This window comes from Sitodiplosis mosellana, unplaced genomic scaffold (genome assembly GCF_009176505.1).
Source record: "Sitodiplosis mosellana isolate CC-2019 unplaced genomic scaffold, AAFC_SMos_1.0 Smas_scaffold_6181, whole genome shotgun sequence".
In the NCBI taxonomy this organism is placed as follows: domain Eukaryota; kingdom Metazoa; phylum Arthropoda; class Insecta; order Diptera; family Cecidomyiidae; genus Sitodiplosis; species Sitodiplosis mosellana.
Window position 1 is genome coordinate 4796542 of NW_022601422.1, and position 19527 is coordinate 4816068.

General features: G+C 39.0%; 2 protein-coding genes across 8 annotated transcripts in view; one reads left to right on the top strand and one right to left on the bottom strand.

The window, feature by feature from the left end:
* LOC129576375 (cytochrome b-c1 complex subunit 8) overlaps positions 1-19527 on the top strand; it is a 250305-nt gene that overhangs the window by 93379 nt on the left and 137399 nt on the right. The window lies entirely within an intron of this gene.
* Positions 1-19527, bottom strand: part of LOC129576364 (transcription factor SOX-6) — a 115954-nt gene that overhangs the window by 80374 nt on the left and 16053 nt on the right. The window contains exon 1 of one of the 7 annotated variants that reach the window (XM_055461338.1): positions 3977-4065. The exons of the other annotated variants lie outside the window; for them this stretch is intronic. The gene's annotated coding sequence lies outside the window, so the exon portion shown is untranslated. Of the gene's footprint in view, positions 1-3976; positions 4066-19527 lie in introns of those variants that run through there. 7 annotated transcript variants of the gene reach the window in all.

A 19527-nucleotide genomic window follows, 5' to 3' on the forward strand; every position in this document is an offset into this window, starting at 1 on the left:
GAGAGAGAGAGAGAGAGAGAGAGAGAGAGAGAGAGAGAGAGAGAGAGAGCAATGTATGCTCCAAAATGATTACGAAAATATGTCATGTACGTGTGCATGGACACAGCGCTCGCTCGCGCGAACCAGCGAAACAAACAAACCAAAACGGACGGCAAACGAAAATGAAAACCAAACAAATAAGTTATAAGAAGAAGCAATAATAAAATAATTAACGTTGAACAAGGAATAGAATTGCATGATATACACATTTTAGCATTTACATTCGCATGCTCATCCTTCCGTTGTGTATGTGTGTATTCGCACTCATGAAGAGAGACAAACAAAAAAAACGACACAAGAAAAAATCAAGCACGGAAAAAATGTACGAAAGGAGGAGCTGAGGCGAGAGAATGAAAATGAACCTGAGATGCGGTTGTTGTATTGCTGCGGATGCCGCTAGTGGTGTGCGCAGTAAGCAAAAGGGCTGAATGTGTGCTTCTGATATCCCGAGAGCCTGATATTTCTGAATTGGGAAATGATATGAGCAATGGCACACAACGAACAACAACACAAACGAAACGAACGAGAAAAAAAAAAAGAACGATCTGCACCGGGGAAAAAAATGGAACTATAAACAGAATGGAAAAGAAGTGCACGCCAATGTACTATGTACACACACTCCGCGCTCCGAACATAAAATATCATAAAAATGGATTTTATGCCTTTTATTCGCATTGGGATTTTAATTAACGCTTTTTGTATCTGTGTGTTATTCGTTGCAACTATTTTCGCGTTATTGTTGTCGTGTGTGTTTTTGTTGAGCGTCGTCTTCGTCGTTGTTGTTGCTGTTGTTCGACTTTTTTTTCTCCTTTTTTCCCAATGCCGACCGATTTTCTTCATTTCGGTATACCGATTCGATCGTGCTCAAGAATGATGCTTTTGCGCGGGCGCGCCAGCGTTTGTGCGTAATTCTGTAATGCATTTGCAAAGTTTCATAATAGTAATTCATGTGACAATAAAAACAGCCGGCCGGCTATTTAAATTTGATTTCAATTTCGATAGTTTTTTTTTCTTCTTTGCCTTCTCTACCACTTCTTCCGTCCGTCTCACTGCCGTCCGTTTCATGTTCGGTCTCATTTCACGGCATGATTGGCTGTGTTTATCGGAGACTCAATTTCCACGGCTGATGCTTCGCAATTTTTTCTTCTTCTTTTTTTATTTTTATAAAAGTTAAAATAGTCACAAATTAATCGGATATTTGTGAAATATATTGCGATTTTGGTCGATTAGGTTTCTCTCTCTTTTTTGTTCTGCTGTTTTTGTTCGGCGTTTTTATGATTCTAAGGAATATTTTGTTGTCACCCAGTATATTTGCTTTGCATGCGTGCAAATGAATCGCACATATGCCAACAAGCGAACAAATTCTCGTTATTGTTGTTGCTGCTGCTGCTGCTGCTTTGTTCTTGGTGGTTCTGTTCGTTGTTTCATTTTTTTCGTGTGTTCGGCACAGAAATTTACATAAAAATAAAATATCATTAATAAGAGAGTGAGAGCGAGATGGAAAGAGAGAAAGAGAGCAAGAAGAAAAGAGAGAGAGGATTGTGTGAGGCACCGAAAATGAGATGCGAAACACACGCACAGACAATGCCAACAACGAGCCACATCGCAAAAAATTACAAAATATGACCAACTCAAAGGCATTCACATAATTATTATTGTTATTAGAGCTGTTTAGCTCCAGAGGCAGGCCATCGACGTTGAATGTTTTTTTTTTGCGCGCGCTTATGTTTGTTAGCCGCATACGCGGGTATGCGTTTCGCGATTTTTTTTCTTTCCAGCTAGTCATCATATTCCTTTCGCCTTTATTTTGTTCCTTTTTTTTTGTTGTTATTTTAATGTGATCGCGCTCGAACAACGGCTAATCATTGCGATGCACAAACTCTTGCAATACTCATAACCATAATGATATATAAAAAGCTGTTAAAAAGTTATCATTTGCGCGCAACAATGAAATTATATCGTTAGCATTTGAAGAAAGAAGCAGCAACAACATCGAAAAAAAAAGGAAATATATCGCATTTTTATCGCACGATTGACGAAAACACATAAAGCCCACTTCGTTTTGTGCGAAGTGAACAACGCTTAATTGGTTCAAACCGTGTGGATTATAGTGATTTTTGTATTAGGTTATTTAAATTGACGTGGTAGGACCGGCAGCCGGGACGAATGAACAGAAGAAAAAATATCAACGATCGAAAACCAATTTCATTAAAATGTTTTGCAATCGGTTCAATCTATGCAGAGCTGAGAACGGTGGCCCATGATAAGAGCGAAAAGATTCGTACGAGATAAACTATATTGTTTTGCGATGCGCATATTTCCGGGCTGGGTCGACGCACCGACCACGGCGCAACGGCAACAACCAACAACAACAACAACAACAAAAACAGCAGCACAGGTATGTGTGAATGAAGCGACAAACAGAAGAGAAAAAAATGCGATCAACTTTTTTGATCACCTGTAAAGGAGACGATCGAATTAGATACCAAATTCGTTTGCACACATGCACGCGTTATTTGTGTAACGCGGCACAAAAAGAATTAAACGAATGAAAAAAAAAACAGAGAAAAACGACAAATCTTGCTGCTTCGTGTATATATTTTTCTCTCAAAGTCTCGAGCTTCGATCTCGATCTCTCACTCGCGCGATACCTAGCTTGCTCTCGCACTCTCAACAGATATGCAACAGGTACATACTCTGGTTGTTGGCTTATCGCCTTTGTTGTTGTTGGTTTGTTTTCTGCTCTTCTTTTTCCATGTTTCGTTTGTTTGATGCTGTGTAGCCCATTTGGAACGTACAACACTATCGTTTCGCTCTCGCAATGCGCCCAGATAGACAGACAGACAGAGAGAGAGAGAGAGAGAGATCGGTGCACAAGCAAAGAAATGAATATGATGTAAGTATTTAAAGCATCAACTACGGGGACGAACAAGATTTACAAATACACGCGCGCACCAAACCAACAACAAGTGAAAAAAAAAAACAGTATGTAGAAAAATATCTAAACTGGAATTCAGTTGGACGCGAAAAAAAGGTATCAAACAACAAAATCGTCTAAAAAATAAAAATAAAAACATGGATAAAGGGAGAAAAAAACACAACAACAACAACAACAGACGAATAAGAAGTGCACAATGTTCGTATAAAAATCAATGTAAGAGCAAGGCAACAGGAATCTAGCCGAAAGAACGCGAGAAAAATGCAACGTTTGAATTAACAGCGAGAAAACGAAACGCGAATGTAATGAAACATCTAAAACGAGCCAAATCGACATTAGCGAAATATAAGAAGTAACAGGAGAGAAAAAAACAACAGCAACAGCTACAACGACACACACACACACACATACACACAACGGAGAAGAAGAATTGGATTTTCGCATTTGGTTTGCGTGCAATTTCGTTCTTGCATCTCGCTTTCAGGCCAAGAAATCAATAATAAGTGGAAATGCATTAAGGAAACCATGCACGAGTGAAGAAAATTGACAAAAGGCACACACAATCAGCGCACTTTTAAGACTGAACGGTGCAGCGCAGCAACAACTGAAAAACGCACAACAAAAGGCATAAGAGCCACTGTGAAACAATAACGATCGCCACATCACATCTTTCTCTCTCTCTCTCTCTCTCTCCCGGCCGAGAGCGGGTGCGCACGCGCGCCAGCGCATACATGCAACTTCGAAAACACCATTCAAATATTGAACATTTATTGCATTATGTTTCCCTTTTTCATATCACTTCTCATCCTCGCTCACTCTCGCATTCTCTCTTTCGCTCTCGGTCGCCCGTTTGCTCCGATTGCTCGCGAGAATATGAGATGCCCTCCGCGATATTTGGTTTTATTTTACACGGCGATTTGAGCGTAAATGCGCGCTCGCGATGAATTGTTTTCCTCTTCATTATTCAAAGGCATAAATTAAAATAAAATCTTTTATTACCTGGCGCTGGACAGGTTTCCACAAACGGACACTAACTATATATACATGTGTATAGATGATGTGTGCAAATGTATGTATATACGGTAATACTATTTAAGAAGAAGAAAAAAAAAGTGCACACGGTATCGAATGGACAAACGAAATGCATGAAACAAATTTTTAAGCAATAGCCTAAGAAGTACAGCAAACCGAAGCATCTTCAACCAGCAAAAGACAACGGGAGAAAAGCGAAGAGAAGAGAGAGAGAGAGAGAGAGAGAGAGAGAGAGAAAGCTGGGGAGAAAAAATATATCGTAGAATTTCGCTTTGCTCCGATCTGCGTTCTTCAGTTGTCATGACTAAACTTCTTTGTTTTACAACAAACTAGGCTACTCGCATTTCATCCAATTTCTTTTGTTTTAAAAGAAGTTCCTTTGAGTATCAACCAGACCAATAGCTCCACATTTCATGTAGTGCTAAAAGGCAATGAGCGAATAACAACGGCCATTAAATGTATGCACTAACAAGTGATAACAATGTTGTATGTATTTGCCAGTGTCTGAGCGTATCGTTAACGTAAAACGATGGAAATGACCAAATGCCAAATATGAGCCGGATTCGAAGAAGAATTGTAAATGTGTACAACAATTCAAATGAAGTTCTAACTCCAAATCTGGCGAAATATGGTCTCAAAGAATTCCAATGTTTTCTACGTTGAATTTTCGAAAAATTTTGTCTTCAACGAATTGTTTTGGAATATAAATTTCATAGACAATTTGAAAAAAAAAAAAATGAACTTAGCTGACCTGAGACCTAAGCGAATGAAGTGGTGAATGTGATTCGAATCAAACGTCTACCGATTGCATTAGCATCCAAAATTCGGCTGAAGTGAGTGTGTACTATGTATACAGTGTGCAGCGAAGCGCGGAACCGCTTTGGTCATCTCGTTTTCTTTCTGTTGCATTTAAATTTCGTTTGGCAATCATAAAAAACGGCGATCATCATTTATCTTTTGAATTTATTGGATTTACCTGTTACCGTAAATAAAATATATATCTCTACGAGAATTTTGTATTCTGCTTTCGCTCTAATTTCATGCGCGATCGAGGAGTTGTGTGCGCCCGAGTACGCGTTCATGTGTATGTGTATGTGTATGTGTGGCAATTTATGTGAATGAAACAAACAATTCACGCATCTAAGCCAATATTCCGACACTGATGTACGAGAAAATGTACACTCTGTACCTGGTCGTGACTGATGTATGGCTTTGGCAGTGTTTGACTGAATTATTGCCGATGATATTCGAAATGTGTGTATGGATTTTTCTCTCTCTTGCGACTTTTCACATGTTCTTCCACTGTATCGTTGAAGGAGTGGATCTGAGTTATTGCATTTTGGAGAACCATGTCAACGTGACAACTTGACTTTATTTGTATAAGTTACACATTCCCTCGCACATACACACACACACACACACACACACCGGTTGAAGGAACTGAATCGAGCCTGCCACTTTCAATCGCAGCCAATTTTGCTCCGCTCACTTCATAAAGTGTAGCCTTTTGTGTTTGTGCATTTCGAAAATCATTTGTGTGTGCGTGCGTGTCTGGGCCAGGTTTGCTTGACTTGCATAATCATTCATCATCTCACCAAAAGAAAAGTAAACAGCACACAACAAAAGCTCAGCTCCAAAGAAATGGCAAAGGCAAACGGAGAAAAAACTACACATCAAAAATGTTCAAACATAATAAATCTCTCATAATAAAAATTCACCCGCGACACAAAAACAATCAATAATCTTTGAAGAAGACGAGAGGGAAAAAAACGATTCTTTATGTTCCATTTCATTTCGTGATGTGTGCGTTTTCTTTTTCGTGTGTGTTTTCTGTTCATTTCTGCACTTTAGTGTGTTGTTCTCCATTTTTTTTCGCAAATGCGCTTTTGCTTTTGAAATCTCACTAATTCACATGCACTCAAACTTCAATCCAACGCCCAAAGTTAAGTCAATCAATCAATCTTTTGTGATTCGTTTTTTTTTTCTCCCTCACTCACTGTTTGCTGATTCTTATTGTTTCTTTTTTTTCGCAATCCATGCGAACGACAGCCGTCCAAGCAGCAGCAGCAGCGGCGGCTATAGCTGCGATGCTGCATGCGTGTGTATTCGTATTGTATTGTGTGTGGAGATTCTTTTGAGTGAATCGCAACAAGAATTTCAACAGCAGAAAAAAAAAACTACGCCTGTTTACATTGTATAATATGCAGCCATGTAGCCATTCAGCCGTGTGTAAAACGAAATCGATTAAAGGCTGCGAATGTTAAAGAGTTCGAGTCTTTTCAATTTCATTTGTTCATTAAATCTGCGATTTGTGATATAAGAAATGAGCAATTTTTGCTTTTGCAATCATCACTAGAGTCAGCCGATATGGAACACATTTAGGTGTTTTCTTCTTCTTCTTTTTCTCTCTGAGAGACTCTCTCCCTCACTCACACTCGCTTTCCCTATCTCTCGGTCAGATACTTCAAAGCCGACAGAATCCAGTGCAATTTCTTTATTCACAGTGAGTAAACAACCGTTTCTTTTCGTTCTGACGGTTAAAATTCGGACTATTTTCTTCATTTCACATTAAAAATACATTTCATTTTTCAATTTCGCCGTTAATTTGCATCACTTTCAAAAGTATTATTTAAATCGTATGCTTCACATATACACACACGCTTTATTTGCCTATAATCTAAAGGGTATTTAAATATTCAGTGCATTTGAATTGAGTGGTGTGGAGATTGAATCAAGATAAATGACATCTAACACCGATTCGATGGATTATCGATTAAAATCGATCCCGGTGCGGGATAAGCTGAAGCTTTCTCTCTCTCTCTATCTCTCTATCTGAGACGAGAGAGACACAAACAAATGAATTCATTAAATGTCAAATGACAAACACGATCACGATTTTTATTTATGGCTTCGATTGGCAAATTGTCGATCATTTTTAAGCGTTTGTGTCATTTTAATTATGCGAGTGCATAGAGATCGCGTGGAAATGAGAAATATCGATGTTTTTATATATGTTGTTTAGTTTATTTTTCGTCGTTCAAAAAGTAATATGTAAATTTTAAGCACCGACTCCTGACTCCATTTGAATTTCTTACTTCTTCGGTTTTTTTTTTTTGGTTCGGTATTTCGTGCAAGCACAAATGATACAAATCACATTGAAAATGGAAATGCGAGCATTTCATTCATTCAAATAAACGATAAATAAGCGGATCGAGTGGCAAAGGAGAGAAGCAAAAAAAAAATTGTATATATGGATAGCCAATGATTTATTTGAATACTTGTCACAGCAGGAGCTGAGGTCTATCGGCTAGCAAATCAACGCATAGTGCAACACACAGCATTCGACCCGGATCGAAATAAGCCGCTAAAATAACACAACACTACTCATTATTTAACTGCTCTTTTCGTACGTCTAGAATGACCAACGCGATGCTGTACAGTGTACACAGAGAAGGAGAGAGGGGGAGAAACGGCAACACGCAAATATTGATGCGAAAACGGCTTTATCTCACCTTATTATTCTTCGTGAAGTCAATGGCTTGTCGAGTGATCCCCGTCCTCTGGTGGAAATTTTGTGTTGTCTTCTCGAAAATTGTGTGCTTTTCTTTAGCATCATCAAATTAGACGCCTGGCAAATGTATAACACTTTGTGCAATGGCTACACACAATCAACATTATATTTGACCCTTGACGGTTGCGAGTCATCATCAAATGAATCCTCATCATGGCGATTGCAGAAAAGTGTGAGCATGGCATTTAAAAGGTGAACGGCAAGAGAGAAAGATTGAATGTGAAAAATAACGCGTGAATTGTTGTGCAATTGAAATGTTCCCATGGCGGCCAAAGACAAAAAAGAAGAGGAAGAAGAAGAAGAAAAAAATGACCGATTCACAGTTGGCGACAAAATGATAATTGCATAAGAATTATCTGAATGTTAAGCACATCAAAGACTCGTAGCCGATTGAGATGATGGCTTCGTTGAATATTTTAATTTGACCATTTGGAAAATATTCCATTCGACACATCGAAAATTCCATAGAAATTTCCAAGAGACAAACAGATTCGATTTTGAATATCACACACTCACACACACACACACACATATATATATATATACGGGCAGAAAGAAAATGTTGTGATGATGGCGCAAAGTTCGAAACGTTCTAAAGCAAATCTTTGTATCATACTGGCGCTAATCTTACGCCCTGAGATAAGATCTCATCCGAGACAGAAATTTATTGTGGTTTATACACCGAACGACACTTAATTACAATAATTTTTGCATATGAGACAGAAGCGCGAGAGCGAAAGATATAGAAATGTTTCTGTTTGATTTTTTTTTTCTGCAGTTGTCCAATTTGTGTGTTAGTACTTTTCCGTTGCCACTTACGTTGGCTGCGCTCTGTGCGAGTTGCGCGTGTCCGCACATAATAATGTGCAATAAATGCGTCGAGTGAATATGCATTGCAATGGGTTGGAATTGATTTGATATGCATACAATTAAATTAAATACTTTATGCCCATCAAATGCCCACCAATACTTACGTGAAAATATCGCATGAAAAGAATCTCATTATAAGAGCCATATTTATATACATGTAAAGAACTGACACGGACAGCTTGGAATGTATGCGCCGCCGTCTTGCATTTGGTTCTCTCTCTCTCTCTCTCTCTCTCTCTCTCTCTCTCTCTCTCTCTCTCTCTTTCTCTCTCTCTCTTATTAGCTCGCTCTCTTTCTTTCCCATGATCGTCGGCCAGCCATTGCCCAGTAAAAAATATTCAAAGCATCTGGTTTGCAAAGCGCAAACACATTCAATGATCATCTATTTTGATTCATGTGTATCACATTTCAATTCTGAATACGATTCCATTCGGCATTGTTTCAGTTCATCCCTATCCCAAGTTGCCGTTTAAATGCCGTTGAATTTATCACTATACTGCAATACAAGGCAGAGAGACCAAGAAAGAGGCTCTCTCTCTGTGTTTTGCAACTTTTCAAATGCAATATTTTCATTTTAAATGCACATTCTATTTACACTCTCGCGCGTATCCAACGACACACAGAGACACACACACACACACACTGGCAAATTTGTCGTCATTTGTGTTTCTGGTTACCTCATTGTTTGGCATCTATGTAACGGTTATCTCAATTTCACATTGCACGCATTTGCAAGCACACACACACACACAAAACCGAATACACTCAGCGCCGGACTGGCACTGCATTACATTCTTCTCGTTTTCAATTTGATTTATCATTTACAATACTAATAATAATAATTGTTGTTAGTTAATTGCTAACCTGAAGCGATCGACCATTATGTTTTCCAAGCTTATTTGGTTGGAAATTTAGTATTCAACAAGAAAAACCAAATGGGATGTGTGAAATTGTTAGAACGTTTTGTTTCGCATTGCATTCGAATTCCAGAAGAATGTGAATCTTGCGGAAAGAGTTGAAACCAGTTTAAAATCGAGCGAAATGAAGAAGGCGATAATGAGATGCAATTCTGGTCGAATGCATCTATTGATTCTGAAGAGGTTTTTGAGTGAAATGATTCATCATCGGAAATCGTAAAAATTATGCGATTATCAAAATTTTCCGCACGATCGAATTCCGCCAACAAACAAGTAATCTCATTGGCATTTCCCGCTTGTCTCGCAATTGTCATCCGATGTTTGCTTTCATTTTTTTTTCCACTCTGTATTTCGCTCTGCCTAACATTGTTTTCTATTACAAGTGAAAATGCGGTCGACGATACATTTGTAATGCGGTTGCTTTCGTTATTTGTTATGATATTCGATCTCATTTCACATGTTATAACCACCGTCTGCAATCCGATGCGTTTTTGTGTGTTGACGTCGTTGCGTGTTTTTTTTTCATGCGATTGTGTGGCCTTCTGATATCTTTTCTATACAATCTTTTAATTAAATTTTACTGATGATTTGCCATTTCTTCGCCATGAAAACGCGACGTACGACTATGCCGATGCTAAATTCGTCTTTAAATGGCGCTTTGATGTTTCGATTGAAGTTGAAGCTGTGAGGATTTTATGCGGCCGGCAATTGTGTGCGCGAACTGGTGAAAGTTAACATAGTATTTGTCACTTTTCATCTTATATCGTTTGTGTATGTCACGATGACCATCATACGACGAACACTTCACCTTTGTTTTTGAGCGCACATTTTTCATCACTTCATTTCCGGTATAGAGAAATATGATCACAATGGCACCAATGACTTTGAAACCAACGAAAAAAAAAGAAGAAACACACAAATCCAAAATGAAATGATCGCACGATTGGCAAGTGCTGTGCTCTCTCTCTCTCTCTCTCTCTCTCATCTACACACGTCGAATCAGTTATCTCTTAAGTAATTTGCCTCATAAAATATTACCGTACCTATTTGCGCTTGATTTATATTGTTTGATCAGTTTCATCTCGTTCTTGCCCTCGCCTCTCTCTCTCTCTTTTTCATTCTGTCTGTCTGCCTGTCTGCGAGCGCAACACCGACGAGTGTGCGCCAATTACAAAGGAGTCGTAAAAAGGTCGTAAATCGTGTGAGCACATCGAAACATCGCAAATGGATTTTTATTCAGGACAAATGTGCGGTGCTGCAAGAAAGATGTGCAGCAGCCAAACGTGCATTGTATGACCGAGAGCATAGCTAAAATCGATTAACAACGACAACGATCAAGACGATGAGTGCGCCCGCGCGCCAGAGACCGAACGAACAAGCGAGCGAACGGTCGAGCGGCCGACCATTTGATTTTTCGATCTTCTTCCGCGCGCCAAAGAGATGCTTGAGGCTCAAGGCTGGTGCTCCTTTGTTACACTCAAAACAGATTGCTGTTCGCTTTGGCAATTGCAAAAACAATAAAGAAAAAACGGGCACCGGCAACCGATTCGTACGCTTACTCATTCACTCACCGACGAATACACGAAATAATTTATTGGGCGAGAGAGAGAGAGAGAGAGAGAGACGGAGAAGAAATAAGCAAAACACGGGGCGCACAACAGCCACACGAAAATGATTGAATGCAGTAGATAAGACAAGCGATCACAATTCCCTACTGTCCGGACTCCGTGCGACCTGCACTTTTCAAACAAACAAACGTCTAAACATCGGCTACACGGTCGCGCGCAACGCGCACACACAACTCGCACCCAACACAAATAATGTAAATTCTATGCGAGAGAAATACTCGCTCGACCGTTTTACAGTTAGTTTTATTGCAATTTATCTGTTTGTCCGAGTGATTTTTTTTGTGTGTGTGTGTGTTTCTTTTTCGATTTTAACCGAGAAAAAAAAAACTCAAAACACGCAGCAGCGCACACACAAGCCGAAACGTAAGAAAAATCCATTTTATTCGCATCGAGCAAGTGGCCAATGCCACGAAAGCATTTCATTTCGATTGTGGTCGCTTTTAATTATATATGAAATCTGAATAGATAGACAATTTAGACAGGTTGTGTTTAACAGCAGCCACAGCAGTGACCGCAGTAGTATGTTGAAGTCTCAGACGCAATCACGAATATATCGAAATAGAAAACGGATGTGGGCTTATAATGAATTTTCAACATTATGTCGCTATGTTCACTGTATGAAATTACGGTCCCGATAAGAGATGATGTAGTTTTTGTACCAGGAATGGAAAAACATGCGCATCGCTTGATATGCTTGTGTCAGGATGTCGGGATTCTTATTCGTGCATTTTCATTTGGACTGGCTGTGCAAATGTCCATCGCGTTGATTTACATCAAAAATATATATATATGCGATCCTCATCACGATAACAATTTTAATTATCACTTGAACATACACACAATCGTCTTTTGATATTGAACTCGACGGGCAGATCTCTCTGCCTTTCCGCTTCAATCAAAAAAATTCCGCTCAGGTTTTTCTTTCCATCCATCGTCTGCACCACACACTCGATGAATTGCAGTCCAAGCCGGGATTGCTTTTCGGGTGTTGATCTAATAGAACTGCATGTCAGTTCTATGTGAATGAAATCGCACTGCCGTTTGCAATCATAGCAATTGAAAAACAACAACAACAAAAAACAACCTAGAATTTGAAGCGGCAACTTATTTGCCCCGAGCAACGCGTACGTTTCATACAAATTAACCACTCCATTCATATCTTTGCTATTGCTATTATACCATAGCTATATAACTTATAGGCATCTTTTACGATCACTTTGAACGTTTGCTGTTTGAATCCCATTAAGTTTTGCAATAAAGTTGCAGTTTTATGACAACCATTGTTTTGTATCGAGGATTATTCGAAAGCAAGTGGTTTGTCGTTTTATTCGCAAGAAAAGTTTGGAAAAGTGTTGGCACTCTTGCAACTGTCTCTGTCTCTGTTTGGAATATTTAATTCCTCCATTTGTCAAAGGATGTTTTTTGACGAAATTTTTCCTTCAATTTTAGGCTTGGACTGACTGTGAATTGTCCAAAGAAGATTTGGGATTATCGATTCAACATGAAAGCTAATCAGATGAATTGAATGCATTTCATTTGAATGGTTCGATTCAATTCAAACGTCATTTATTTCTTCATTGGAAAATGTGTATACTACAAATTGAAAAGCGCACGGTTCACCTGAAAGCGTTGTGCGCTTGCCTAACGGAAGTTTGAAGGCCGTTCCGTTTCATTGAAGTGCCGTGTAAGTGCTGATGTGGCTGCTTGAATTGCGTATAGTCATCGATATATCACACCATATTGAAAATTGTCGCAAAACAACAAAAGGAGATGATAATCTCCGATGGCTATTTGGTGGATAGGTTCACTGATTTTGTGGTTGGTGTGTACGAAGTGAAGTAAAGTGGCTGTCGATTGGCGCTGCATTGAGTGTATACCTGTGCGCTGTACAAATACCGGTCGTCCGCGGTGAGTGGTTGTGTGTGAGAGAGCGCGCAAATGGCGAACGTGCGCCAAAGCATACAAAACTTGATTGATGATTCTAGTCACGATGATGATAGCTACAAACTGATACGTTTGCATAATAATCGGTTAAGCGATTTTCGATTGAGTGCGGTTGCATTGGCATTATGGTTGGATCGTGATATCGGTAAATCGGAGCACTTTATAAAATAGGCATTTCACTGTGTGGCTCTAATGGCCAGGCGGCACAAGTAAAGTGTTGCATTGTTTTGATTTTTGTTTTGCTTTTCGCTTTTCTCTTTCTCGCCTCGCTCTTCTGTTTAATGTTATTGGTTTTTAAGTGCGCGAGCGTGTGCGCGCGCCATAGACAAGTGCTTGGTTATGTATCATTTGCCCCGAAACGAAATGAATTGTCAATGTGTTTGCTGCTGCAGCTTCTGATACATATAAATGTTTGAAATGCCGTTTTAAAATGGCAGAGATTATCATTAACTGTTGCAAATTATTATCTATTAAAATGATATTGAGCGCATATGCTGCGGCATAGTGTAGCAAAAATTGCAACGAGATGTGTTGTCATCATTGACAACGACGAACATCGAGTGAATAAAAAAACGACCTAATGTGATTACATGTGTATGACGGTTTATTGTGTATGCTTACACGATGTAAATAGTACGGTAGCTAATATTTATGAACTAAAATAAATCAGTCAGCCGAGAGATCGAATTGTGTACACAATATTTCTTCTTTTTTTTCGTCGATCGTTCGTACGTTTATTCGTTCGGGTCGTATGATTTGTCATGTTGAGATAGTTTGACTCCTTGTGTGTGTGTATGTTTGGATGGATTCACTTGTGCGATGCTGCGGCTCAGCTTGGGTGCGAACACGAATGAGAGAAAAGAAATGGAAAATGGTTATGATTAAAGGCCATCTTTGCAACGCGGTAGTGATTCAATTATAAGAGGATAATGACCACCTTAAAACCTTTATTTTGCTATTCGGTCGCGTTGCCTCGAATGCAAACATTGTTTTGTATCGAATGTGTGAGTGTGAGTGTGTGTGTGTGTGTGTGTGTATCCAAATGAAGAGTCCGTTATAACGATCTGATTGCTATGAATGCACCGATCACAAGAATGCGATGTTTTTCTTCCCTTTCCTCATCTCTAGATGCCTGGTTGTGTGTGCGCGCTTTTTATTCGTTTCGCCATAATTTGTTTTGATTTTCTTCTCGAAACAAAGAGGAATAAATTAAACGAATGAAACGCACACACTCATCACACACAGCAGCAGCATCAGTAACAGCAGAAGCACCATCACCACACAAAGGAGATGGCAGCAGCAGCAGAAGGGAAAGAGAGCAATTGAACACGTAAAAAAAAAACAGCAACACTATAAAACAGAAAGAAAGAAATAGCTCGCGCGCTCAAATTATGCAGGTTTCTTTCCATAAATGTGTATATTTATTGTGCACACAATTTTCTAGTTCACATTTATTATGTAACCGTAAAATAGAAAATGATAATGGCTATTGTTGATCAATACACATATTTTTTCTCTGCTGCTTCGCTATCTCCCTCTCTCTCTCTCTCTCTCTCGCTGCTCTTTTCAATGATGGTGATGGTTATTGTGTTGCCGCGCACACACAGTGCACAGACACTGTGTTACCGGTTATTATTTATTTGCTACTAATCTTCCTCGTTCCTGCACGCCAAAGCGAATCTCGTTCGCTACTCATTACGACGTTTTCGATCTCGGCTAGTGACCAATTTTGCATAGCCGATCGCTACATACACACACACACACACATGCACACAAAGGAGATAGAGAGACAACCGAGTGCATGGCTCGACTATTTTACACACAATCGACTTTCTCCATTCCAGATCTCAAGAAAAGAGCTCTTCCTGAGTACGCGCGAGACCGCTCAATTGTTGTCATTCGCGAAAACAAAAACGACAACACAACCGATTTCTTTTTTTTCCTTCTTGCTGTTTTTCATCAATGTTTTACTGCATTTGGACATTCAAACAGGTTCAGACATTTGATGAACAAACAAACGCACCAAGAATATCATTATTTTATGTGCACAAACGGAGCCTCGAGAGCTGCCGCACAGACAATGGGATTCGAAATGGTTGTTGTCATCATTGTCGTCGTCATCGTCGTCGTTGTGGTCGTTGTTGGTGATGCCCGAAGTGGAAGACTGTGATTATGAATCAATGGGACCAGAGCGCTTGCTCAATCGATTCTCAGTGTTTCAAAATCATTTTTACCTAAAACACGTCACGACAATCGATTGATAGATGAATAGGATGAGATGTCTATATATGCGATGCTGTCGACGAAATGCGCGAGCTCTACCACTCAATGCACACCACAGACACACACACACACGTAATACTGGTATGGAAATAAATGGTAAAGACCAGTCGTCGCCATCACAACAAATTGTCCACATTTGACTTGAGCCAACAGCAACACGATGGTGCTCTTGACAACGACTGCAACACAAATTTATTGAAAATGATGATTGAAAAGCCAAAAAACCAGATTCCATCCTGCCGCCGACAATTTCGGGAAATGGCAAACAGATTGCTGGCTTTCGAAAACATTGATACAGCAAGTGGTTCATTTGAGGTGGTCATAGTGGAAATTGGGCACACGGTAAAAGTTAAAGGCTGAAATTAGTCACTTTTTAATCGATACATTTTCATCATCCAATTGTAGTTTTTAAAAAGTACAAACATCTACTAAAAATTGGTCTGCATTTGAACGAATATGCTCATTTATTGCATTGACTATCGAATCGGAAAAATTGACTGAAAAAAAACAACAACAAAATTTGTCAGTCATTTGTTGGATTCGAGTATTTTTTCCATTGCCTTGTCGACATTGGCGGCATATTTTGAATGCCGCCTGTCATTCCAAACAATAAAGGCAAATCAAACGGCAATTTTCTAGTTGTGGTGTAAGATAGCTCTCGGGCGCGAGTGCGCGAATTGAATTCAGACAGGTTTCGATTGTGCATGAAATAATTTGAATGACAATATTATATTTTCCTGTTGTGTTTTGACACAAATGACTTTTTGTTGCCATTTTTGAATTTAAATTCAGCCTGCAATGATTGTGATTCGTTTAAGTTGGAACCTGTGTGAAGAAAACAGAAAATTGGAAGTGTCTGAAAGAGCGATGTAGCAGCAGCGGCAGCAGCAGCGGTAGTAGCAGCAGCAGTGATTTTACCATGGTGAAAAACTGAATGTGTAGAATACTTGTAGCCAATCTTGAATAAACAATGTTTGCACACAAAATCGATTCATTTCAACGAATCGAGCTAGAAAAAAGATCGATTCTGGTTTTTTTTTTGTTTCTAACAAGAGCATCAAGTCAATTGAATGTGCAATGTATGGAATTTTCGATTTCTCGTTTGACGGTTGCTAATCGGCATTTGCAGTTTGCGTATCGCGCGTGAGTGAGAGATAATCTTGAACACAATTGCGGCATCCAAAAGTTGTCATAAACCAGAAGAAGCAGCATCAGTACCAGCACCAGCTCAAATATTAAATCGAAATCAAACAACAACAACAAAGGCGGTTGTGCTTGACTGAGCTTGCACTGTTTGTGCAAACGCATGCTCGCACCATTGAATGAAGTAGTAGCCAAGACTGGACATTATTTATGGTGTTACGTATTTGCTTTTGAACATAAAGATACTATAATGTTTGTTAAATTGCTGCGTGATATTTGTTGTTGGTTTTGCACCAAAAACTGACTTATTTTCTCTAGTCACTGTGCACCTTTTTTGTTTGTGTCGCTTGAAAGAAGAGAGAGAGAGAGAGAGAGAGAGAGAGAGAGAGAGAGAGAGAGAGCGAGTGGAAAAAAAACCATTCACTAATATAATCATCAAACGCGAACAATATTCCAATGAATTACACTTCTATTTTTTGCTTCTATTGCACCGCGTCTTCAGCGTATGCATTTTGCGTATGTCCATAGGTATGCGTTCATTAAGCTAGCTGGCCAGCTTTGGAATAATATCGAAATTGGTAGAAGGCGACCGATTAATTGTGTGGTTGTTGCGAATTTTCAGTTTGTTATGCATTGCACACACAAATGGTGCAATGGACTACAGTTTGTTAGTCATTAACGCGCGCGCACTCACATGGGATTGTTATTACATTATTGTTATAACTTGTAGTATTATTGTCATCATGGTTTTTTTTATGGCGGTGATGCTGAGATTGCGTAGCACATACGTGTAAAAAAAAACCAACACATATATTCATACCTCATCGGACTAGCTGCTGTTCGGACCGCACTAAACGCGTCTTCGTCGCATTTGCCGTGTGAGATATTGTCGCTTATTGGCTCCTCTCTCTTTTAATAATAATGATCATTGAATGTTTCATCCGCGAGCGCACTATTGCGTAAACCGATTCTGGTGGCCCGTGTGTGTTTGTGTCACATGTGCACTACTAAAACAAATGCCATCATTTGCGTTGCGTCTTTTTGCAACAAATCACAAACTCGATGTCACTTGCTTCTTTCATACGTTGTATTTGTTTGTTGATCTCACTCCATATAAACTAATACCACCTATAAATAAATGAATTTTCTCTGGTGCATTAAAAAACTGGCAGAAGATCATGCGTCATCCAACTGCCAAGTGCCATCGAATCATTGAATAATCGATATCAATGCTATGAATTTTATTGTTTTTCATTTCAATTAAATTCAAAATTGAAATCTTGAAATTACTGTAATCACAGAGAATTGATAGGTTGGCACATTTATATCCTCGTTACTTGTGGATAAATACTCATTTCTTGCTGAACAATTATCAAATTATTAAAAGTTTTTTTTTTCATGAAAAGAATCTCTCTTCCAACTTTGAAGAATGAAATGTTCCAACAAAAGGCAAAAATCTCTCTATAAAACTCTGAATTGCAATGTGAATGGCATTCTTGAGCATCAGCATGTTTTAACATTGCGCCAAATCGTTTGGTTTCATCGTTGAACATGTGTGTATATGCGTGCGTGTGTGTATGTGTGAGTAAATGTGACCGTTGTTATGCGAGCAATTTTGTTTTCGCTGTGTAATCGAATCCAAATGAAATATTTAAATGCTTCTCTTCTCTCTTTTTTTTTCGCTAAATCTCTTTTCTCTTCTACAAATTGCCTATATTTCAATATATTGGCTAGTTTACTTTTATAACTATTATCATTTTTGTTAGTTAGTGCGAGAGAGCGATTTTGTTGTTGTTGTTTTTTTTTTTCTTGCTTCATTCCACCTTCCATTTCGCCGTCATTCTGCCATTTCGTATACTGCATTCCGTTGCTTGCATTCTCTCTCTCTTGCTCTATCTCCATTGCGCTTGATTTTGTATTGATTTTTGTGTTATGTATCTGTGGCCGTTTTATAAAAGGTGCTGCATTTTGTGTGTTTTTTTTTTCTCTCCTTTTTCTTTGGTTTTTCATCATTGAAAAGAGTGAGCGAAAAATAAACCATGATCATCCTTACATTCTCGTTCGTTTATTTCTGCGATAGATTCTTTTTTATTCTGCACTCAGTTATATTGCAACGCGCGTTTACTTTCGATGCGCTGAACGTTTCAATGGCCAAGTGTGACCCAATGGTTTTTCACAAACAACAAAGCGAGAAAACGAACAATTTTTATACGCGTGAATTAAATTGCAAATCACTATTACATATATAATTTGTAGTGCAATGTGTTGCTGTTGTTATTGTTGTGCCGTGTGGCGAGATTGAAAGACCGAAGGTTTCGAGGATTACCGTCCATCAAGGCAATGGACGCTTGGCTTAGGTGTGTGTACCAAGCAACAAAATGCTCGATGCGTTAAATTATCGCATCAATTGTGAACGAAAACTGGCGAATGAACGAAAGAATCTTCCGTTAAATTATAGTAACTTGTAGCTCATTATTGCTTATTACCTACCGTATAACTACGATTCTAACAGGCAATGGAGTGTGGCACGCGGAGTGTGTCTGTTTGCCTATCTTCAAGTATTGGAAATAGCTTGCAGTGAAAAATAGAAGAAGGTGCAATGTGAGAATGTGCAAGAGATCGAGAGAGAGAGAGAGAGAGAGAGAGAGAGAGAGAGAGAGAGAGAAAGAATGAAAGAATAACTGAAAGTTTTCATGTCGTAGAGCCATTAAGATGCGGTCAAAGTTGGCAAAAAAAACGAAAGAAAGAAATCAATTTTAAATGATTCTCAATCCACCTGAACAATAAAATAAATCCGCCTAAATGAAAATGTTTCCGCCAGCTTAAAGAGGGAAAAACATCTTAAAGCACCGGCAATTAATTTCGTTTTTTTTTTCTTCGTTTCGCAAGCACAAGCCACTTGCGCACTTACTGACTTATGCAACGGCATTCGAAACACTTTTGAACTTGAATTATCACCAACGTGTTCTACGCACGTAATTTCATGTATATACATTTTGCCCGTGTGATTAGAATGTTGTTCGATTGGGCATCGGACCAGAGAATCCGGTTCGAATGAAAGTTATTTTATTTCGCTCTCTCTCTCTCTTTCTCTCTCTCTCTCTCTCTCTCTCTCTCTCTCTCTCTTTCTCTCTCTCTCTCTCTCTCTCTCTCTCTCTCTCA